General features: G+C 37.8%; 1 long non-coding RNA gene across 2 annotated transcripts in view; it reads left to right on the top strand.

Moving 5' to 3' along the window:
* Positions 1–11904: 11904 nt before the first annotated feature.
* Positions 11905–25605, top strand: part of LOC138939619 (uncharacterized) — a 104132-nt gene continuing 90431 nt past the window's right edge. For both annotated transcript variants that reach the window (XR_011447874.1, XR_011447873.1), the window contains exon 1: positions 11905–11966. This is a non-coding gene — a long non-coding RNA (uncharacterized lncRNA). The remainder of the gene's footprint in view (positions 11967–25605) is intronic.

Raw genomic sequence — 25605 nt, 5'->3', positions numbered from 1 at the left:
CTTTATAAAATTAATTTTAGGAAATATTAAATATTGTTATACGGGATTATATGGATTTAAAGAGAGAACACTGAAGAAGGTGGAGCTGGAATAGGAAAGAAAAAGTCCTCGCCGATTGTGTAAAGATTGGAAAAAAGGCGTAAGAGCAGAGGCAGCGAGAGGAGAAATGCTTATGACGAGAGTACGCAGCACAAAGAAACCTGCTGTTTACGAACTACCGTCTCGTACGCACCAGCTGTAAATTACCATGTATTCGAACGTGTAATGCTCGCTTTTATACTATTCTCAAGACGGCGAAATGATCGGTCTTGGTTTCGTATCGTATCGTTGCGCACAGAAACGAGTATATATAGATACACGCTTGCGAATAATACAATAATATTTATGCGTCTGCACTGTAAAAATAAACGAGATGTATATACGGCAGTATTTCGAAAACAGGCACGCGTGTTTTACGTCTCTCGATAGATCTTATTCATCTATAATCCAAATTTTGCCAATAACTAATCGAGGTTCTTATCGCGTATTATTATTTATACGCTTTGTGTAACAATTAAAAATCCCTTTGTGTGACTTCTCTGGGCTCTATTAGGGAACCAGTTTTCTGCGTATGTTTCTCTTCGTTTTCTACGCGTATCCGGATGCGGAAAGAATGGATAGAGTGCGCGTGTCAAAGAGTATGTGCTTTAATCATCACCGATCGCTCCACCCTTAAGGTGGGTATACACTTAGCGAACGAACAGCGAATGCAAACGTTCGTTATTATCATTTAGCAGATATATACGCCAAAGCGAATGCGAACAGAACGTTCGATTCGCATTCGGCTCGATTCCCTCATAAAGCGATACATCAAAGACAATTCGTGCGAGAAAAACGTTCAAAACGTTTCGCATTCGCTGTTCGTTCGCTAAATGTATACCCACCTTTTTATACGCAATCAGCGAGCGCATCGTCGAGGTTTCTATCGACGAGACTATCGTTTATTACTGCTTCGTTACCGTGTCTTTTCCTCTCTCTCTCTCTCTCTCTCTTTTTGTTTCCATCTCTCTCGACTGGCTTACTGGTATTACACGCCGGCACCGATGACATTAATGATCCTCGCAGAATTACGAGTGTATTTCCGTGCACACTTGACCGCGCTATTCTACGGAAAGTTACGAGACGTATTCACGGGATAAAAGTGGCCGTTCGTCAAAGAGATCGCTCTTCCTTTCTTCTTATCCCCCGCCACCGTCGTGCTTCTACAAGTTCCCCGATACAGCCTCGTCGAATCTTGCTTCACGTGTTGCTATATATTCGAACTTCGTGAGAATAAGTGTATGTTTAGGGAGAGCGCGCTCACTTACGCGCATATCGAATGTCGTTAGATACAAAGTTAGTAACATGAGCGAAACTCCATCGAGGCCGTTCTCGAGTAGATAGCGAGACCAGAGGCTTCTTCTCTTACGGTTAGGGTTGACTGTAATAAAATTTTCAAAACTAGAATTTATGATCCGAAAAACGCCGAATATTTCGCTCGCAACCTCGAACATATACAAAACTGCGAATAGGTTAGCAAATTGGTTATAACGATAAATTAATCATCTTAGATCCCGTTTTCATTAGTACATAAATTAAACATGTTTTTTTTTTAATTAAAAGAAGTTTTGTTATTAGATACTTATTTATCTTATTGTACCTATGTAATATAGATCTCAATCTCATGCATAAAAATAAGAAAACAGATGGGGTCGAGAGCTTCAATTGTATCGAAGTGATTGAACATGATGTGGTTAATTAAAGCGGCGTCTACAATAGAGATTTTAAGCTTTTTAAGCCCGATAGAAATTGACCAATCACAATCAAGTACGAGAAAGATACTCGACTGCGATTAGTCAATTTCTTATTGCTTAGAATCTTATTGTAGACGCGGCTTAAATCTAAAAAGCAAAATATTTATGAACAACCTTAAATCTCGGACATTCATAATTATCCCGGACATATTCGAAAAAACCCTCCCGTTTCCTAAAAAAAGAGAACGGTGTCCGGGGGGGAAAAGAGGACGTATGACAACATTATTTGCGGTACAAGAAAGTAAAATAACTTCCTCGAGCGTTTCGCGCGTTGAATCACGCCTCGTTTCACATGAAACCTTCCCCCCCTCCCCTCCTCCTATCTGATAATCATAAAAATCTTTTCGAATATAAGAGCGTCAGAGAGCGACGTGTTTCAGAAGCAAAGCTGATTCTAGGAGCAGCACTTTTATCCGTCAACGTTGAATCGATACAAGGAAAAAGAGCGTCAATAATAGTGAAGTGTAAGAGAAAGAAAGAGAGAGAGAGAGAGAGAGAATAAGCCTCGAGACGAGAAAGATCGCGAGTTTCGTGGATCTGGATCCGATGGTCGAATTCGATCCTCGTGTCGGGACACGCTTCGTTGAAGTGTGCTTCTCTTCTCTCTCTCTCTCTCTCTCTTCTCTCTCTCGAGTCCTCTCCTCGTCGATGCGCAACATCTTCTCCTTTCGCTCGTAATTTCTCTTATTCTTTCTCTCTCCCTCTCCCTTCATCTTTCTCTCATACCCGCTCTTCGTCGTTCTCGGCATCTCGTTCACTCGACGAAAACAAAAGAAGCAACTGGACTAACTTGAAGCGGGGAAGAACGAGGGACAGGGAGGAAAAAAGAAACGAATCTCGGGACGAGGAGAGGCGTAGCCGGAGGGATAAAGAGAGAAGCGTGGAATCGGCTGGTGGGAGAAAGGGGCGAGGGGACGCAGCAAAAGAAAAAGGAGAAGCAGCGCGAGGAGCAACAAAAGTAGCCGTGACGCTGTTACAAAGCGAGCAAACCGAACGAACGAGCGGGGCCCGAAGGGGGAAAGAGACGAGAAGATCGGCCCTTCGGGGCGATGTAGAAGGGAATGGGGGAGTGCACGACGGTGAGGCGAGGATGGATGAAGAGAGAAGGCGGCAGGGATGTAAGACGGAGGCTGTTGTGCCTCGTGCAACACTCGCGTACAAAAATATATCATATCGTAGAGTATAAAACTGAAAGTGATGATCATAAAGGATAGTTGAAACGTAGGCAAATTCCCCCCCCCCCCCCCCCAAAATCCTTCCCAAGAAATTATTAATCGAAAATATTTATGCGGTAAGAGATATTTTATATAGAAGAAAAATTTTGATACAAAATTTCATTAACTGAAGAGAGATGCAATTTCGCGGATACCATTGTCACTTTCTTTGTTCCGACAGCGTAATATCGTTTTAGCGATCGTTTTCCGCTTGCGGCTTTCGCGCGGCACAAAGAATTCTTCCGCGAACGTCACGCTCGTCATTGAGTAGCTTCGATGAATTCGCGTGTTGCAACGAATGACTTTGTGAAAATGAGAGAACGCGCTTCGCAACAAAGATGTCCCAATCAGGGATAAAAAGCAGTCGTATAATTGATCTCACGGAACTCGAATCTGGGTTAAAGATCGAGGAGGATATTTATCACGACGAAGCTTGCATAGCAATTGGCATATACCGTTCGTAAATAAAAAGTCTTTCGATGATAATTTCAATGACAAATTTGTATATCTAAATATTTTAATGTATATTAATTTTAAAATTTTTACCTTCTTTACTTAATGAAGTAAACGGAGTAAACCAAGCCAAATCCAAAGGAGTAAGAAGATTCCCGTAATAAAAGATGATAGTATGCAAGATTTAATTAATAACTCTTCATCTCTCTCTCTCTAGAAAAGCGAACACGCAATTAATTACTACCCGCATCCTTTATTTACGCTACCGCTTATTAGCGCTACCGCTGCAGCAGCTTCCATTATGAACCATCTGAAGAGTGTTTCTTCATTCTTTTTTCTCCTTCATAGATGTCACTTATAATTGCAGAATATTTTACGCGTTACAGAAAATTCGATGTAATTAGCTTAAAGCTTTGATATCGCGCATTTATTTCGAGAAAGAAAGAAAACATTCTTTCACATTTATAATATAATAATATTTGAAACGAAGATATTTTTTATCTCTCTCTCTCTCTCTCTCTCTCTTATTTTAATAGACTCATTAAAATCTATAAGATGTAATAAAATGTAAAACACACGTTACATAGAGCAGAATACAATAGAAGCAGCGATCTTTGCTCATTGTCGGTCGATACGCTCCTGGATCAGGAGAGAGGCGAGGAAGAGAAAAGAAGAGAGGAAGAAATAAAAAGGCAGAACTGGCAAAAGAGGCAAAACCGCGCACACACGTTACGTTACTCTCTTCCTCTCGCTCTCAATCTTATCCTCCGTCCTGCTCTCCTCGTCGTATACTGGTGCTTGGCGTTGCCTCCACACTGTACGATGCAGTAATGTATAGTACGGTAAAAGCATAATATGATAGCGTGCACTTCTCTCGTGTGCCGGTGTACGAATGCAATCGTAGCGATAGAACCAAGCATCTCGCATCTTCGTATCATTTCGGAATTTACGTTTAGATTTCTGCGCGAGAGAGACGCGATTCGCTACGAAATTATTTACCTTTTTTTTTTTCCGTTCAATGAAAACGCACGTTAATGTTTTTACTTGTAGCTTTCGCTTTTACTTTATCCCACAGGATTTCCATTTACTTAAGATTTACTTCTGTTCGCTACGATATATAATTATAAAAGAATCGAGATATTGAAACGTGAAATAAATCTTTTCGAAAGAATCTAAATCTAAGATATTCAAACGTTGAGTCGTTTCGCAAATGAGCCGGCAAGTTCCATCAATCTCATCACGTTGGTTGGCGTATCCTACGTTGGTTCGCTACGTCCGACTTGACGCAGGCAGGTACAGCGATGAGCTGAGTTACAGGCTGATAACCAAAGGATATGTCAAGATCCCCCCCCCCCTCCCCCCTCTGGCAAGGGTCAAGCATGCTTTGTCAACGATTCGCGCGCATTTACCAATCTATGCGAATCTACTACTGTCACCTCGCAGACACGAAGCCGATCCTCTCTATTCGCCATACGTTCGTCCATCACGAAAAGACAATTTCTCATAGTTGTGTTATCTCTTCGCGGTACAATTATTTGCATATAATCCAGATAATATAATAATGGCGGATTCTATAACAGAAAGTATTGTATTTTTGTCGCGTGCGCGCAACGCGAGCAAAGATTTATTTCATAATCCACAGCGTAGAGCGTAGGCCCACCCCGTGTGTGGGCACTTTACTCCTTTAGTATGTAGGTAATATGAAATATGGTAATTGGCGTCACCGTAGGGGGATCGAAACGGTTGATTTAAATTGCCTAATTGTAAGTTCCTCCCGCGTTCCACCACGTCTTCTGGGCAGAGTTGATCGGTAGTTGTGTTCTCCGCGGTAGCAACCGCACGTAATAGCATTCGGAAGACATGGGCAAAAAGAAGGGGAGGAAGTAAAAGAGAGAGAGAGAGAGAGAGAGGGTGAAGGATGAAAAAGAAGAGAAGAGCAGGAGCGCGGAGAAAAAGAAGATGGAAAAAAAGTCACATGAGGGGGGAATGCGAGAGGCTTACGACTCAAAGAGGGAGTGGAGGAGGAAGGGGAGGGAAGGGAAAAAAAAAGAAGAAAAGCGGGACATCGGGAGAGATTAAAATCGTCGAATCCTTCTTCACCCTCGTCCTCTCTGATCCGCGAGCTATTTATATAATATTGTACATCTACTATTGAAATAAGAAAAAAACTTTATAAAATTATTAATTTTTTTCCAACAAGAAAATCAGAAAATAATTTCCAACATTTTTTTTTTTTTTTTTATGAAAGACAAATCGATCATTAACCTTCTGCCGTTTCTCTCTACGTCAAATGAAAGGAAATATTTTTGCAAATTTTATTCATGTAATATTCTCGTTTATACATATCTAAAGTGGTTAAACTTAAAATATTAAAGCGCGATCCTGAGCTATACAAATCCGTAACTTAACCTCGCTGTCTACTGTTTACGCGAAATAAAATCTCTCCGCAGCTTATCCGCAACTTTATTTAGCGCGAGTGAAGAATGTTTCAAAATATCGTCGACGAGATATTACTTAATTCGCTTTACATTATAGACGTTTGTGTTCGCGTTTTTCTAATAACGTACAATCATAAAGGAGCTTTATGGAGCCGAGACGAGATTAGCTCCGCGTGTTTCTGGAAGAACTTAGAGCCGAGATCCAGGCGATTTTTCTCCTATGCGAGCGGCAATCTTCGCGCGCAATCGTTGCACGGGATGATTTGACGTAATCACCTTCTGCCGCGAAAGGATTCGAGGCTACCGCGGTACGCTTGTATTCTGCCCACCGTCTCTCTCATCTCTCGCGGCGTTCTTTTACTTTATTTCCCCGTGCTTTCTCTTTCCTCTTCTTCGCGTTCGTTCCCCTGCCGTTCCCTCACATTGCTCGCTTTTTCTCGCGCCGTTCCTCGTCTATAAAAAAATATGTCGAATTTGCCGGTCGAAAGATTTCGTGTCTTGGAATATATTGCAGTTAGAATTATATCGGAGACCCTTTTCGAACGTGAACAATTCTTCATTTTCAACACAAAAGGAGACTTGGATCTATCTAATATATTTCGGCTCTTAATAACGCATATGTTTAAATTAATTATATCATTTTGTGTATGCATATATATATATACAGGGTGTCCCATTTTAATCTCCTCAGGCAAATATCTCAAAAACCAAGCCCGGAAGAGAAAAATGTTTCAGACAAAAGTTGTTTGGTTTCGAGGGGGCCATAAGATGGTGACAATGATTTTATTAAGTACTTTTTGAGTTATTTTATATTTTAATCTGACATATTTTAATATAAAAAATTAAATATCTCGTAAAATATTTAGATTTTGATAATCTTACCGTAATACTTCTATGTACAGAACAATGAGAATCTTTCTCACTGAAATACTTTTATTATTTTTCTTATTTTTGTTCAAAAAAAATAATATTTTATGTTTTAATAATTATGTTAAACGTTTCTCTTTCAACGTGTCAAATGCGTTAAATGTTCTAACAGATGATAATTGTGTGTGCGAAATTTCAAATATTTAATTTTATGTTCAAAAATGTGAAACGTCTTATATTAAATAATAGCAGTTTATCTTTTATTTTATTCATCCGAATTCTGTTTACAAAATCGTTTAGAAAACAGTATTGTAAGTAATTTCTGATAAAATTTTGTATTTAATCTAGCTTTATATGATTACTGTTTTTGTCCGATTAGATTTTGTTTCCAAAGACGAAATGTCCAGTAATTTAGATTCCTGAATTTGACAATCCAGATCGTAACAGCGAGGATTTAAAACAATTTAGGATTAATTAATTTAATATTATTGATACAATTTAATCGAAATATCCACTCTCTTTTGCCGTAACAAAATATTTCGCAATTTCCAATTCGCAGATTAATTAAGTTTTAATATATTTCTCTTCTCTCTTGATTATAATATACGGCTAATTATCGAATGTGCAAATTAAAAAATTGATAATTTATTCGTGATGTTAACTATGTTTATTCATAATTTTACGGTTTCTCGTGTTAGCCAATAATATATCGACCGCGAACACACATTTCGTATTCATATTCGCATTCTCTAAATAAAACATTCTCACGTACGGGCGCAGTTTGAAACTATTTCCAAAGTTAAAGAATCACCCTCGTTTCATTCGCTTTACTATATCCTGCAAAAAAGATTCCGTCTTTTATCGTAAAACCTCTTGGAGACACTTTAACAGTGCGATCGTATACATGGGATCTTTGGTGTCTCGCATTCGTGATTTACACGTCGTAAAGGCCACGGACGCTATGAGTAAAACTTGAGCAAGCCTGTGTGCGTGCGCAGATACACAGTTCTCCCACCTCTCTTTCTTTTCCCCTTTCTCTTTCTTGTCTTGCTGTCGCATAAGGACACGCGTGTTTACGTACGTACGCCTCGAAGGACGCATGAGGCTTCATAATAAACGCTGTACGAAAGCTTCAGCCAGTCGAGTAACATATTTGAACAGTGACACAACACTCACGCGCGTCTTTATGGAAAGATCGCAATTCGCATGGATATGTCGAGAAAATTAAAATGATTCTTATTGGCGGAGAAAATTTTTGGAAGACATTCAATTTAATTTATTGTATTTATGAAAAAATTTGCACGCAATCGACTTTCTTAAATGAGCAGTTTCTTTATATGGGCTTTTCGGTAAATTGCGACATATAATCGGCGAAGGAGATACGTAATTCCTTATGAGGATTGGGAACGTTACTCTGTAAAAGTAACGCGTTACCGTTACCGTTATTTTTTGTAAAAAGTAACTCGTTACCCTTACTCGTTACTGATTTTAAAAAGTAACGCGTTATCGTTACTTGGAAAGTAAAGATTCGTTACTTTTTCGTCATGTTTTTGTTTCTTGTAATGCTAAAATAAGCTATTAGATTGTAAAATTATTTAATAATCAATATTAAATATAATAATCTATGTTACAACCAAAAATTCTAAATTAGTCTCTATATAGCAAGCGTTTTTTTTTTTTTTATTAAACTTATTTAATGATTGTAATTTTTTATGTTAATATCTTTACTTTTTAATACACTTATCTTTATAGGAATTTAAATTGTAATTTACAAATTTCAATTTTGTCGAAAATTTTTATCGAACATTCTTTTTAAATATCGATAAGAGAAATATTGATATTATTAAGAGCGTATTCCAATATTCACTATCAATATTGTAAAATCTATAATTTACGTTACTATAGATTTTCAGTAGCGGCAGTGACTATCAGAATGCAGCCTATGATAGAAAATATTTTTCAAAAAATACATTTATTGAATAGATATAAGATAATAAAGAAGGAAAAAATAACGATAAAAGTAACGGCTAATTCGTTACCGTTGCAAACAGAAAAAAGTAACGATCGTTACCGAAAAAAGAAATAACTGTAATGGTAACGACGTTAGAAGTACTTCCCGTTATTTCCCAACCCTGAAGAGAACAAGTATTAGGTATATAAGAAGTAACTTGTTTTTGAATTATTTTAAAAATAATATGAAATATATATGAAAGTAGTATATTGCTTTTCTTTTTGGCTATGTATTAATTAAAAAAGTTAGTTGTCTCAAGAATTGATTAATATTCGTATATGGACTTAATATAATTGCAATAAAATTATAGACTTGATTTATCTTTCGCTGCCGATCAAATTGACCCGTTACATCGATTATATCGCTTGACAACACTTGACATAGGAAATAACAATGTGCGATGCGCGCGCGAAAGATCCTTGACAAATAACGCAGAATTTGAAGAGACATCGAAAGACAGGAAGAAAAAGAATAGAAATTCTTTCTCCTTCTATCTCTTTTCTCTCTTATACACTTTTGTTCGAATCGTGTACTAAAGATTTATTGGCATACGGATTTGCATTTTAAATATGTGAAGTGACGCGAAAGATGTTATAAGCTGCCTGAAAAGAATATTCCCTCTCTCTCTCTCTCTATCGCCCTCATCGCCGCCGTTATCTCTCCTGAATACTATTCACTTTTTAAAGAGATGGATGTAACATGCGTTTTTTGCATCACAGAATCGTAAAAATATATTATTGTTTAAAAAAAAAAAAAAAAAAAAAGGTTTCCCTAAAACAATTCTCTCTATCTCTCTCTCTTTTTCTTCTTTTTCTCTCCTCTTAACGAGCATTTTATCTATATGAAAAGGACAAAATTATATTTATATATGAACAATCTAATCATATTGTATCTTCATTTCTTTCGACATTTATGACAATCCACAAGAATTACAGATATTTTTTCAACAGTATTAAATACGCGCGTAAACTATTCTCGGAACTCTTCGAACGATTTTGATAATGCAGTTAATCCTGCCGACAATCCGCAATCAGTTGCAGGATATTTGATAAGAAGAATGTTTGATAAAAATTTTCGACAAAATTGAAATTTGTAAATTACAGTTTAAATTCCTATAAAGATAAGTGTTTTAAAAAGTAAAGATATTAACATAAAAAATTACAATCATTAAATAAGTTTGATATAAGAAACGCTCGCTATATAGAGACTAATTTAGAGTTTTTAATTGTAACATAGATTATTACATTTAATATTGATTATTAAATAATTTTATAATCTAAGAGCTTATTTTAGCATTACAAAAAACAAAAATATAACGAGAAAGTAACGAATCGTTACTTTCCAAGTGACGGTAACGGTAACGCGTTACTTTTTAAAATCAGTAACGAGTAAGGGTAACGAGTTACTTTTTACAAAAAATAACGATAACGCGTTATTTTTATAGAGTAACGTTCCTAACCCTGATAATTAATATAGTATATTATATATATATATATATATATCGTATCTTTATATAATAATTTATTATCCTCCATCATTGTATGATTTATTTTCATATCGTTATTTTTGGGGTCAAATTGTTACACAGCATTCTCTCGTAATTTATTTTTTTTCAGTTATATACGCTTCAGAGAAGACGCGCATTTTATATATTGTAGTTAATGTGTTTTCAGACTAATATTTTTATTAGAATCTCAAACTGGACACTGTGAGCGCACAAAGTCAGGCATATTACGTGACCGAATTACGAAAATCATGGAGCAGTTTGCGTCGCGCGTCTCCGGTGTATAATCGAATCGCGCGATTATCGTTGGCGTCTCTTTGTTCCTCCCGGATAAATTTCGCGAACGAAAATCGTGCGTCGACAGACGATCGTCCCGATCAAGCGAGCCTGCGTGATTGCAATTTAACGGATACGTATTTCGATATTGATTACGTTTTGCAATACGCGCGGCTGACGACGAGGAATTTTTCTACATCGTCGCGAATGCGCGAAGTCAGGCGCGACACGTGACCGAATTTCGAAATCGTCAGCCAGTTCACGTCGCACGTTCCCGGTATGTAGTCGAATCGCGCGATCGTCTCGCGTTCGTCGCGTCTCGTTTATCCCTCCCTCGGGCGAGCTCCGCGTACGAGCGTCGAAGAAAAAGCGTCGAAGGTCGTAGCTGTTCGTCCCGATCTATTAAGTGGTCCGTGCGAACGCGTATTTCTCAATTATATCGCGCCAGCGCAAAGAATCTTTCCGCATCGTCTAGCCGTGTGAAGTTAGACGCGCGTGACCGAGACGTGTGTGACCGTTGCTCATTGTCAGTTTACCGGTCAGCGGGTTACCGGTGCGTAACCGAATCGCGAGCGCGTCGTGTCGCGCGTATTTCTCTTCGAATTTCGCGTGCGAGCGAGCATCGGAAACGTCAAATCTAGCATCGAGCAATTCCATCTCGGGAGTATTTACTCGCTTATCGCGATTAGCCGTGTCATCCGCCATTCCGAATCAGCTGTCGCCTCTCGCTTCGTCGGAAGACCTCTTCGAACACGCGCGTTTCCCTTATCTCGTAACAGTCGCTCGTTCGACGAACGATATCGTGCGTGTTATCTAGCATTGAGGAACATCGAGAAGAGCGTCGAGGGACTCTCGCAATGAATTAATCCCCAAAAAAAGACAGATCGTCATTTATCTAGGATATTTATATGACGGTCGCTACTTGTGTTCGCTACGAAGACGTTTAACCTTTCAAACTTTATTTTCTGCCGATGCAAATAAATGCGTCATGTGTGATAAATCGGGAGTGGTAAGTGGAACGTCTTTAAATAGTGCGTCGATTTTGTTCGCGTTCTGTCAGATTTATTTACGCGCATTATACGCGAATGTATACCGAGAGTGAATAAAGTGTACGATTATATTTCCTGTACGTGGGGCTGCCATCCGTTCGGATTTTTCCCGATATCAGTCAAAGTTTGTCGAAATGAGATATTAAAGAGAGTGTCGTATTATATTTCGCGAGTGTAATCGCGTGTTAAAAAAAAAAAAAAGAATCGCGAGAAGCTTCGGGTGGGGATGGGGGAGGGGGAGGGGGAGGGAGGGGCTGATGGGGGAATGGCCGTAGGAGATTAAATGGAAAAGTGACTGCTGTGTTCGTCCGGAGATAAGGAAGTGAGTGTGATTATTTTTTAATTATTTCTTAATTTTTCCACCGCATTAAATTTTCCGTAGTATAATTTTTTTTTTTTTTCTTTTCTTTTCCCCAAAGCAGAAACGATAAAAATATTCTTCTTCTTATCGCTTTTTAAATCCCTCGTAATTAATACGTGAATAACGAATAAAATTTGTTCAAGTCCTTAATTATCTGAAAAAGATTAAAAGAATCTCTAAATAAGCGACACGTAGTATTTCTAAGATTATTTTTAGAATCTTATGTATGTGAAAAATAATAAGAGGCTGTTATTGTTTAGAATTTTTACGAAAAGTTAAATAGCGGAAATTGAATCAATATCAATCCAGACAGGCATGAATAGTGGTAATCAAGTTCGATAAACTCGAATAGATCAATTAGCGATACAATTCTAGACGCGGATCGATCGCAGGGCCATTTACATGAAATCTGTCAAAGTTTATCAAACTATCGCTCGGTTTCTCGATTAGTACCGTGTATCGATGGCGCAAGGATAACCTAACGCCAGTGCATGCCACGATCTGCACATTTCGGCCGATTTCCGAGAATCAACGCCTATCGCGCCCCCCTTGCGTCTTGAGATCCTCAACTAGCCAACCGTAACCAAGCGCGCGGCGCTCTGCCCTCAGGTACGGTGCATCTGTACCGCGAAGCGGTTCCGTACCCCCTTACTGCCAAATATCAATGTTTTAAACGCGATCTTTTAAAAATTTTTTTAAATAATTAATTGAAGAACAAAGTTTCAATACTCGATTATTAATTACATTTACGATATAATAATTCTAAAATATTATTAAATTATATTGGATAGATTAAATTTCTTAAATGTCGCGCGCGGAAATTCTTTCCGATATATAAATTAATAAATAATTGTAAATTCAAAGTTTTATAAAAGACGCTTTTATTAAAAGCACGAAATATTGTACTTACGAACGGTATTATTTAAGTTATAGACTGTTGGATATCCCCAGTATATGATGTCATTATTTTAGAATTATTATATCGTAAATGTAATTAATAATCGAGTATTAAAACTTTATTCTTGAATTAATTATTTAAAAAAATTCTAAAGAGATCGCGTTTAAAACATTGATATTTGGCAGTAAGGGGGTACGGAACCGCTTCGCGGTACAGATGCACCGTACCTGAGGGCAGAGCGCCGCGCGCTTGGTTACGGTTGCTAGTTGAGGATCTCAAGACGCAAGGGGGGGGGGGGGGGCGATAGGCGTTGATTCTCGGAAATCGGCCGAAATGTACAGATCGTGGCATGCACTGACCTAGCCTATCTTAACTTTATATACACGCACTTTTAGATTAGAGCCTTTCGAGATTGATACACAAGCAATATTATACATTACAAAATATTAATAGGTACTCTCTGCTTTTCCGCTTATTAGAAATTAATAATGAGTATGCAGGGTGTCCTGAAATTAAATGTCAAAACTTCGGGAGGGTGTAGGGGATCGATAAACTAAGAAAAGAGATTTTATGTATAAAATTAAAAAAAGAAAGTAAACAGAAAATAAACAGAAGAGATTTTATGTATAAAATTAAAAAAGGAAAGTAAACAGAAAATTATTTACAATCCTCCTAAAGTAAAATTAGAGGATTGTGAATAATTTTCTGTTGTCGTTTATTTATTTACAATCTTTTAATTTTTATTTCAGAAGGATTTTAACTCACTCTCTTTTCTTAATTTCATGCTTTTTTTTGCGATTTTCTTCAAAACAGAGCAAAAACGAGCGAATCTCTAAAGGACTTCTTTTCTTAGTTTATCGATCCTCCCCCAGACGCTCCCGAACTTTTGACATTTAATTTCGAGACATATTGTATAGTCATTTTTTTATCTTTAAAGTTTCGTAGAAAATTCTTTGTCTTCCGATCGCTAAATTGGAAATTATCGATATTTTCGCGCGCAGAAAGATGAACTTTAAATTTATAAGAACTAATAATCAATTTTATATTATACGCCTTATATAATATAAAGTATAAAAATTGTAAATTTCATAATTACTTTCATTCTCTCTCTTTTTATAAGCGTTTTATCCGATGGAACCGAATGTAATTAATAATGAATGACGTTGTGCGATCGCACATTTACTACACACGCGACTACAGATGTAAAGATAACTTTAGGGCTCGGTTTTGTGCCGCAGGCACAGAAAGAGATCGAATTCCGCGAAATTATCATCCCGTGGCAGTTTGCTTGCATGGTCATACAAATACGTACGCGTATACTATATGTGATTAAAGTGTAAGATGCCGATGCACCGTCAGTGCCACTTATATCGAGCCCTGTAAAAAGTCTAGGAAAAATATCGCTATAATTTACCTTTGCATTCGCCTTATATTATAATCGCATCCGGTGCAAACCAGTCCGGGATGACTATCACGGATAATCTGATCGTTAGTGTGCAGCTGTGTGTTATTTTGATACCACTATCGTAGACGCAAACTAGAACAAGATTCGCTTTCAAGAGACATTTACATATTTACAAGTCGCTAAAAATAGCATAAAATAGGGGTCACGATATTCTAAATAATTTAATAAAATCTACCGAACACATGTGTTTTACATTTTGATAAATAAATAATATTGACAGCGTATGACGCGCAAGAAGATTTAATGGAACAGCGTAATTGTGAAAATTAGCGATACGATATTCATGAAACACGCACATATCAGGGGATCTCGGTGTTTCGGGAAAATATCATTTTTTTAATCGCCCAATAATCAACAAAGTTGCGCACGAAGGGGCGGCGCGGCGCTTTATGCAAATTCGGGGGAATACGATGGTATCGCGAATTTTCGGGAAATACAATACAATGGCGCCGATCACGCGATCTTGACATCTTACCCGCTTTGACGTGACTGCTCGTTAATCAGGAAGGGCTCCTCGATAAACTTCGCGATTATCGTGATTGCCGGTATGAGCGGACCGGACCGGACCGTCCGCCCCGAGGCTGATGTACGTGCGTTTAATACGCATCATGGCAGAGTTCGACGCACGTATCACAGGTGTGCAATGTGTCAGAATAAATTACTGGGTTCGACGATACTCGCGGAAAAAAAATTCGTGCCAATAATATGTAACTTAATCGATATTAAAATGACGTTAAAATTTTTTGAGAAACTGAAAAATCTCAAAAAAAAAAAAAAAAAAAGAAACTATAATTAACTATAATTATATTAAATAAATAATATTTTAATTATATGTATATTGAAAACTTTCGCCAAAGTATAGATTATTTTATTAAAATATCAATAAGGGATATAACGTATGTTTGAAACATACTTCATTTCTGTGACGTATAAATTGCGTGGACGATAAATAAATGATTCCTTACAAGGACCAGATATCCTGACTGCTCCGTGCAGTGGCCTTTCTAGTTTCGATGTGGTTAACCTTTGATTATACAAAAGCTCCTATTATACGGCTGCCTGACTCTCGGCGCTCATAATTTACAACGCGAACCGCAACTCTGCGAAGAATATAATTCACGAAGGCCAAGATTATAATTGCTTCAATAAACTAGAAAATTCTGAGTGAAGGAAATATATATTACGTACCGTTTTTACTGCCTTCTGCAGTTCCTCCTTATTTTCTATAATATTAATATACGAATGCCACTTTAGCTAAGTTCATAAAAAATTTTGTACCGAATTCCATTAACGTATCGATTATTAACAAATATTAATCCTGAATATATATTGGATATTATGTAGATTGCGTATAATAATGATAATAATATATATTTATTATCTTACGTTTATTTATTATATACGTACGTGTGGAAGAAAAAGTAAGCGTTTAGAGATTAATTGTACACATCGAATACACAATATTTTAACAGTTATTAATATAATTGCCTATTCTAATTCGAAATTTTAATATTAGTTTCATAAAACTTTCATTAGTTTTAAAGATTTCGGAGCGCTTGTCAAATTCGATTTATACAGTATCATCCTCGGAATGCATATTATCGAAATATTTGCGATCGAAATTTCTCACAGAGTTGGAATATTTGATGAAAACGCGAACAGAGAAAACTCTCTCATAGTAGTTGTAACGTATCTTTTCCGCGGCGTACATTAGTTATCTTTAAAAGTCATCCCGCGATTTCTTGCCCGAGTTCCCGCGTCTTGTAGTAAGGGTTCTCTCCTCTCGGGCGAATTGCAGCCGGCGCTGTTCAAAGCCGCGTTTTCACATCTTGGCGGCGGCAATTTCTACAGTACAACGTCACTCTCTTCTCGGCTATTACCGAGTTCTTACCGATTCGAGGCTTCGATACTACTCGCCATTTTCCTTTTTCTTCGTTTTATCATCGGGCTCATCATCCAATGAATAAAACGAATACTTGCCTCCGAAAATAAAAGCGAGATACCTACATAATTAATTGATGACCAAAACAATTGCTGCTATTCATGACGCCCTATGTTTAAAACTTTGCGATATATTTCCTGTTTTTATTTGTTATTATTATTATTATTATTTTTATTATTATCGAAAGAATAATTCATTATAATATAATGTATAACGAGACACATATTTAAGCATAATGGAAGGAAAGAATTTATTTTAAGTGTAAAAATAGTTTCATATAAATATTAATGAATCTTGATTATATTAAATAATTGATATTAAATATATAAGATGTGTTTCTTGAAAGACGTCTCGAATCTTATAAAGTAAAAAAATGAGAATGTATCGTGTTCTTTTTCCGAGCGACAAAACAATTTCTTTATTTCGCGTCTCAACTGCCACTGTCTCAGGTTCTCCCGTGTTACTCGATCGACTTTAGCAACATCGTGAGCAGGTACTGAGAACCAAGCTCGGCATCATGATGCAGGTCATTTCCCGGTCAATGACCGCTTCTAGGGTTGCACCGAACAAAAACCTTCGTTCCGTTCGTAATCCAGACTATGCCACAAAGTGGCTGTCCCCACCAGACAGCGACATAAAAAGTTTTGTCCTTCCCACACAGAGCGCATGCTCAATAGATCCATTATTGACTTAATATTTCACTTTGTCACATTAAAAAAATATTACCGTATGTATATTTTACGATCATCTTCCTCTTATCTTTTTCGAAAAAGAGATCTATATAAATATATCAAAATGATATTTAAATCGCTCAAGACTCTTTGAGAACGGTGTATTTTTAATTGACAAATATCATGATTATGATTTTTCATAATTGAAATAAATTTTTTTTTTCTCTGTTTTTACATATAATTTAGCGAGATATTTTTAAAATTATTCTATGGAATGGAATTGCGGGATTAAAATATGATTTCAAAATAGCAACATTGCGCAACGTTAAAAATCCGTGGACAAAAATTTTTCTGGCGCCAGTTGATTCCATTTATGACTTATACGGGGTGATTCTCTCTTAATGGAAACTTTTGTAGTCAAGAATTTCTGTGTTGCCTGAGAGTCTCGATCAAGCCGGTTTTTTAAATCCGATATCTCCAATCCTATGACAAGAAGATTGTTCTCCGGTGAAAAAAAAAAAAAAAGAAAGAAAGAAAAGGAAACGAAAAGAAAGTAGTTTCCAATGCAACCCGCCGTGTAAACCTTTCAAGCTACGTTCCCTATAATTATATAATTAAAGACGTTTCGATCCCCCAATGGTATTTCACTCGCAACATTGTTGTAACAGAAATGAATCTTACTCCGGAATCATGATCATCTTATTTTTTCGGCTATTGAAAAGAGCTTTTAAGCGAGATCAGTAAAATGATTATTCGTGCCTTAAAAAATCAACCCTTGTCGCGCAATTCGTGGCTTTAATACCGTACCAAGAATAAGAGGCTTCACAGATATGATCCGGCGACTAGCAAAGCGAATCGAGAGAGGAGGAGATCTTAGCGGGACCTTGGACCGAAATTACGTCGAGGAATGCAATTCCCTAACCTCGCGCAACTCTCGGAAGGGAACTACGATTCAATGTGCGCACTGCAAGAAAGGTTTCTCAGGATGCGCTAATAAAACCGCCCGATGAAAACCGGGATAAAGTTCCGAATAGGTGAACCCTCCGATTTTTTTGAAACTACACTATTTTTTGTATTTTTTAACGCTGATTACGAATATGATAATGAAAATTTGTCATTTTCAAGGTCAAAGCTCAAAAAAACTGAAAAAAATATAACTTTTTAGACATTATTTCGATAAATATTGATGTAAGAAGAAAATGTTTCGAATAAAAGTTGTAGTTCTTAAAAAAATACATCATTTATGTTCTATAAATTTTTTGCGTAAAACTGATAGTTTTCGAAAAAAAATTAGATAAGAAAAAGCCTCTCAAACATCAATATAATCTTCGTTCTCAGCCAAATCGGTTTGCGTGGAACCTCGCTCTGCGTGGAAAGTTGCAAACCCACGTGGAACCTCGCTTCGCGTGGAAACAGTGGGTTCCGCCCCCCCCGCGGGAGGCGCCACTATCGAAAAACTAGACAAATAGGTTTGCGTGGAAATTTTCATTATCATATTCGTAATTAGCGTTCAAAAATACAAAAAATAGTGTAGTTTCAAAAAAATCGGAGGGTTCACCTATTCGGAACTCCACCCGAAAACCGTATACTTCCTTTTTCCTTTCCATGATTATTATTGATTGACCTTCTTAATTGCATTATTGACGTTGACGTTATCATTTCTTTATATTTTCCGGCTTCACTATTATTTGCAATAAACTGTAACAATAGATCGCTCGTTAATTTTAGCCGCATTTATACGGTAATTTAGATCGTCATAACATTGATTCGCTGACAAGTTTGAGATAGAATAAATAGAGTTTCGATAAACAGAAATTCTCATAATTGACCTAACGAATACATATGAATAATTTTTTTTTTCTTCTACACAATAAAAATTTTACGTTTCGGCGGAACGGCTCGAGCCTGTTTCGTACGTTAAGCCGATAAGAAAAGAACTTGATAACGAGTATATGTATACGCGCCAGATTAGGTCTTATCGCGATGCTTATGTAAACATAAAATAAATAAAAGACCAGTAACCCCAGTCGTCTAATCTTAAAAGTATATAATAAATAAACACACGCACTGTTCATTTTCTTCAATGATACTTTATCCATAAATAAAACGCGAGAAGATTATCCGCTCTTACGCAAGAATCCGTATTTAATTTTAATTGTTTATTATGTAGAAAATTATGAGAAAGGAACACGGGTTTACTCCGCGATTATCGTAATTGCGAATATCTCGAGAGAAAGAAGTTTCATCGTAAAAGCTATAAATCTCTCGTTCTCCTGTAACGACGAAAGTCATCAAACATCGCGTAAATGGCGAGGATCCCTGCGAACAACGCCGCAAGGCTCTCCTCCCTTTCGACAAACATGGTCGCGATTATGGTCGCCATTATGGTCGCGGGGAACAACGTGAGGTCAACGTCCCTTTCGTAAACAGATCGCTTACCCTCAAGGTCGCCAGCGTGACGTACACGATGCATACGCTTAAGATTTTCCTATGTATTTATTACTGCGCATAGAAGTTTGACCGCAACCATTCTCCTGGCTAGACAATTTTTCTTCCCGCGGAAATTCAAAACTAATGTTCGCATGATCTTTGAATTCATACGAATTATATGTACTTCAAACGGTAATAAAGAGTGTAGGGTAAGCCGGGGTAAATAGAGGAAAAAGGAGCGTACACGCGCAACATATAAAAAGTTTCTTGTAATGCAACTTCTTTTTTTTTTATCTAATATCAATTAAGATTCAATTAAGAATATAGTCATATAGTCATATTCCATTTAACTTAGAAGATTAGTAGGATTGAATTTCAATTTTATTAACTCGATTAATTTTTTTCTATAGCTTGCTTATATGTTCTGTCAAATTTTCAATATAATAAGGATAAAGATCTCTTGACGTTGTGATTTTGCACCTGCTTATACAACAAATATCATTTCGATTGCATAGTAAATAATGATCTTGTAATGATAAGAAGAGAATTAATATCGCGATGCTTGTTAATTAATAGCGCACGACTGATTCTGAAAGGACGTATTCGCGCATCTTTAAGCGATTCGCGATTTACACGCGACTTTTCGCGGTGATGCTGCTGCATCAGCGGCTTAGTGTACCGAAAGCGACAATGCTCTGCGGCAATTGTATAATATAAATGTCATGGTTTTATGCGCATCCTCCGCACACGGGAGATCCCTGTGACAAACGGGCCGCATAAAGCGCGAATCGTTAATGATAACCATTACTCGATTGCTCCCTCGCGGTCGTCAAAAGGAGCTATTCGAGTTTAACCCGAACGAGGATCTGTGTGAGTGCGACTCACCAATTTACAGCGACATGTGAACATTTATAAATTATTAATATATTGGATGATTGCATAAGTTCGTGCCCGATTTTCGTAGATGGCATTAAGTTACTGCATAGCGGAGTTCTATTGTTTTCGTGTGGTAATTGTTGCTTACACCGAATAAATGACGTTGTCTTATGTCAATTTAGCGTCAGACATTGTTCAGATAAGTCCATTTGTGCATAAGAGAAATCATTAAAAATGGAGAACGAAAAGGTGCATTTGCGGCATGTAATGCTATATGAATTTCGGAAAGGCGTGAGTGTTGGGATTGCACAGAAAAATATTCAAAGCGTTCATTTGAACCGCGCTCCTGCTCTCCGAACAGTCAAAAAGTGGTTTGGCAGATTTCGAAATGGTGATTTCAACATGGAGGATCAACCCCGCTCTGGACGGCCTTCTGGCATCGATGATGACATTGTGCATGCCTTAGTGGAAAGAAACCCAAGGATTACAACTGAGGATATTGCTGAGAGGCTGAACATCGATAATTCAACCGCTTTTCGTCATTTAAAAAAGCTTGGATACATTTCCAAGCTTGATACGTGGGTGCCGCATCTCCTGACTGAAAGGAATAAGCTGCAGGAAAACTGCAGGAGTTGCAATGGGAAATTCTGCAGCACCCGCCATATTCTCCAGATATTGCGCCTTCAGATTTTTATCTGTTCCGGTCTTTGCGGAATAGTTTAAATCTCAATTCCGAGGAAGCTGTCGAAAAGCACCTTAGAAACTTTTTTCAAGAAAAACCAAGTTCTTTCTTCAAAAATGGAATCGACAAGCTTATAGATCGTTGGAAAACCATAGAAAAGAATGGAGACTATATAATTGATTAATAAAAGTGTTATCTCTAAAATATAATCTATTGAAGTTTATATTTAAATCGGGCACGAACTTATGCAATCACCCAATATCTCGCATCGATCCTACTTAACTTCCTCTTTAATTGCGCGAATATTATTTTAACAATCGGAGAAAAAACGTTGAAATTTTTTCTTTCTTTATCTTTGTATCAAATTCTACAACTTTTCTTATACATGCTTTTTATTTCATCGATAATTTCGTGTTTTTTCTCGTAATTTGCATTGTTTGTTTGTTTGTTTGTTTGTTTGTTTGTTTTTTTTGCCAAGGCGAGGCAGCCGGTATCTCCGTATGACGAAATTTTTACCCACTGTTTTTCAAACGAGCCTCGCAATTGTACTGAGCAGTTATTCGTGTATTGCGATTCCTAGAAGGTCCGCACCGCATTCAAATTGCGTTCGTCCATCTCACTGGCAATAAATTTCTTTACAGCGAGAACGACTTGCATATCGTTAGAGGCAGCCGCACGGGTACTTTATATTCATCGCGACACAGACGGAAATACGGTATTATTAAAGTCATATTGCGCCTCGGCAAAATAATGTCGGGTCGGTAAATATAATTTCAGAGCGAAATGTTTTAATGATCGTGTCGGTGCAGCCGGTCTTCCGCCAAGAGCGCTCATAGAACCGGAACAGAAATCTGCGTGTTTATTGTTCCCTTTTCCGTAAAAAAAAAAAAAAAAAAAAAAAAAAACGCCGCTTCGCCGAAGCATATTTGCATCACAGTTACGAGAGCGGAATTGGCCAACGATATAAAAAATCGTTGCACAGAAACACTGCCATATTCTATTTATCGCTTATTAGTTTATTTTATAGCAATTAAGCTCTTTTTACTTATAACTGAATAAATGCGTGTATGCAAATCATAATAATTGATGCGGAATATAAATGAACGATATATGAAGCCTCCTCGACAAAAAATATAATAACAATATCTTTTATGTCGTCATACATCTTAAACGCGCACGGCATGATACGATATCAATCGCGCCATTTAGTCAGCGACAGAGAATTCCTTTCTCTCTCGCGCAGAGATATCAATTCGCAGGTTTTTTTCATCTTCGTTATCCGATATCTTTTCTCGTGGATCGCGCGGAGCATGTTGTTATCCCTCGCTGCTGCCTTCTACGGTTCCTTTTATCGACCGCCTTATCTTCGTCCGATGATGAATCACCGCGGCCAACAACGACGTTGTTACGAGTGAGGGCCGCGGGAGGGTGGAGAGGGGGACGGGTGAAAGAGAGAGAGAGAGAGAGAGAGAAGAGCGTGCGAGATAGGCCGGGTAGCGCGGAGAGAGGATCGCGGTGATGCTGCGCCTGTTTCGTGTACGTATACGTATAAGTCATGAAATGGCCGCGTCGTTTAACGAGAGATAGAGAAGGAGAAGAGGAAGGTTGGGACGAGGATGGTAGAAGGGAGGATAGAGGGAGAGGGAGAGGAATAAGAGCAGCGGGAAAGAGACGCGCGATCCATGGTGTTGACCGGGCTTTGAACTCTGGTCCCCACTGGAGTACTACGTCGTAGTACGGAGCTCGTTCGGATTAGAGTTGTTCCCGTCTCTCTTCTCTCGGTTTACACCGCACTATGAACCCTACACGTCCTTCCTTACGTCTTTCCCCGCGTCCCCCCGCTGGTTTTCTGTACCGCGCTTCTTCGTCGGTGAATCTTTTCGCTCCGTCGTGCGTTTCACTTTTTAAGACAATGGAAGCGATGAATCGAGAGAGGATGGAATTTTTTTTTTTTTTTTTTTTTTTTATTAAATTTATCGAATTATGAGATATAATTATTTTATATATTTGTAAAATATTTTTGGATCCAGCATTTGCTCTCGGTTAGCAATAATCTAAACGTAATTTTCCAATAGTTGCTAAACTCGTGTATTTTTAATCAAGCATCTAACTATACAAACGCTATTCTCTACGTTACGTGGAAAATTTGTATACAGGATGACCGAAGGTTACCGCATTATCTACTAATGACAAATTTTTAAGATCATTTCAAGATGATTTTTTTTTTTTTTTTTTTTTTTCGGCAAAAATATCGAGGCATCAATAATTTAATGATTTAAAAAGGAGGGCTTTTCGCAAACTAAACTTTATATATTGTTAAAACTACATCCTTAAATTAATTTCAGATAGAGTTTACTTTAATAGAGAGAGAGAGAGAGAGAGAGAGAGAAAGAGAATTTTAATTTAAGGCTAGTTGCAAAGATATATGATGGAAGAAATTGAAAACTTGCAAAAAAATGATTGACCTCCCTTGACATTTTCGCTGAGGAAAAATCGCTTGTCTCGAAAATGATCTCAAGAATCTGCCATTAGCACACGGAGAAAAAGGTTTTTTTAAATTTAATATATCTATTTGTTTGACTTTAATTTGTTTCATTGCAAAAACATAATTTTGTACGAAACATTATTTTGTTGAATAAAAAAATTTTATGGTTTCGTTGCATTAAACTACGTTGTTTGACGGAAAAATAACTATTTTTGATACGATCTCCATTAGAAGGGAACTCAGACACCGATGAAACTGATTTTTGAAAAATCGGACAGATTTTTTTAATGTCCGATATTCGTTTATTCGGATAGAAATTTCGAATAAGTAAAATTAAATTTTTCAAGCTTCAAAGATTCGATTAGAAAGACGCGGTAAGGTGTCATTTAACTTTATCCAACTTGTTTTAAGATTTATTTAAATTGTTCAAAGTAGTATGATGAATTTTTTAAATAAGAGAATAATATTGCTCGAAAAAATAATATAATTGTTTAGGTTGAAGAAAAAATGAAATTCATTCAAAAAATATTTGATTTAAAATAAATAAATATATTATGTGAGAATCAAACGATCATATTTGTTACTTGAAACATTGACAACAATAGTTGGACCATTTCAATCATTATTATTTCTTTGGTTACAACAAAATTTATTAAATCCAAAGAAACCCTTCTCTCTGTGCAGGTAGTAGTGCGGTAACTCTGGGACATCCTGTATATATGTATATACCCAGACAGCACAAGGATGTCCTTAGGACGTCCAAAGGGCATCCATTGTAATCCTCAGATCTCCTCTGGATGTCCCGAGGAAGAGTAAATGATAGCCGTATATTAACCTCTGGAGAATCCAGGGAGATCCTATGGAACATCCTAAGGATTTTTATAGGATATGTTAGGGATATTTTTCGTATGTTTCAAGGAGTATTAAAAATCTAATATTAAAAATAGTTTACCGTTCTTTAATATTTGAGGCTTTCGTGCTGTACATGAATATTTTAGGCTTGGCTCCCTGGTTTGAGTTGTGTAATATTTGCTAAACAATCCAATTCTACAAATGTCCTAAACCGTCCTGGACATATTCAGGATGATCCTGAGGATGTTTTGTGCTGTCTGGGTATATTACACATATTCCTATAGCATTTATCTTTGAATGGGATTGCAGTAGATGCAGGAGGGTGGTATTACGTGTAAACTAGTTTTAATATCATCCCAGGGAAAATTTATTCGCGTCCACTCGGATAATCTCTCCTGCAGCTCTCGCAGTTTCCGACGCGATCGTGTAACTCGCTCGAATAAATCGAGCATCCCGCGTCTCTATTCTCTCGCAAAGGATTCGGTCGTTCCAACGACGGGAGGAAAGCAAGCAAGAGAGAGAGAGACTCCCTCCTCTTTACTAATCCATTTGGTGCGTTGAACCTCTTCCTCCCGCGGCCGTTCGACGAAAGGGCAAAAAGCGCTTATCGCGCGGATCGGAACAATCACGCGCTGCTCGTGGACGGAACTCGTTCGCCCGTTGGAACGATTTCTGCCGAGTCACGGGTGCATGTCCCGCGATGCACACACGGCCATCGTAATGCGTGTTTCGCGGAGGTTCGGTGTTCGGCCAGCTCCTCGTCTTGCGCATCCACGAAGAGAGACGGGAAGAAAGAGAGAGAGAGAAAGAGAGCGCTACCGCAGGCAACTACCGCTCTTCTGCTCTTACCTTAAAGAGGCCGCCAGTAGGGGATGGGATGCATCTCCCGTGGGCAGGCGTGACTGGGGGTGATGGGACGCGCGGGGGGGGGGGTTGTATATATATATATATGGATAGGCGGGCGGGGAAGGTGGAGGACCGTTGTACTGACCGGGCTTTGAACCCGCTATGTAGTAAACAACAGGTACGTTGCACCCGTACCGCAATTTGTAAGAGCCCGGGAGAGCGTGAGGAAGATCTTGCCCTCCTACCCCTCTCTCTCTCTCTCTCTCTTTTGGGAAGTCGCCGTCTGAAAATAATGCCGAAAACAATTTCGAGTAACGGCCCATGAAACTCCTTCAGTTTCTCGTTTCCCGATTCGAGCAGATTGTAAATGGGCTCGGGTTGATTGCGCGCGGCTCCCGGACGCGAGAATCGGAGTCGATATCGGTGAAACATAAGCACCGATGACGCAAATTT

The sequence above is a fragment of the Polyergus mexicanus genome, unplaced genomic scaffold, assembly GCF_030449975.1.
Source record: "Polyergus mexicanus isolate NDT 795.1 unplaced genomic scaffold, iyPolMexi1.0 SCAF_14, whole genome shotgun sequence".
In the NCBI taxonomy this organism is placed as follows: Eukaryota; Metazoa; Arthropoda; class Insecta; order Hymenoptera; family Formicidae; genus Polyergus; species Polyergus mexicanus.
This window is presented reverse-complemented; position numbering and strand designations above follow the sequence as displayed.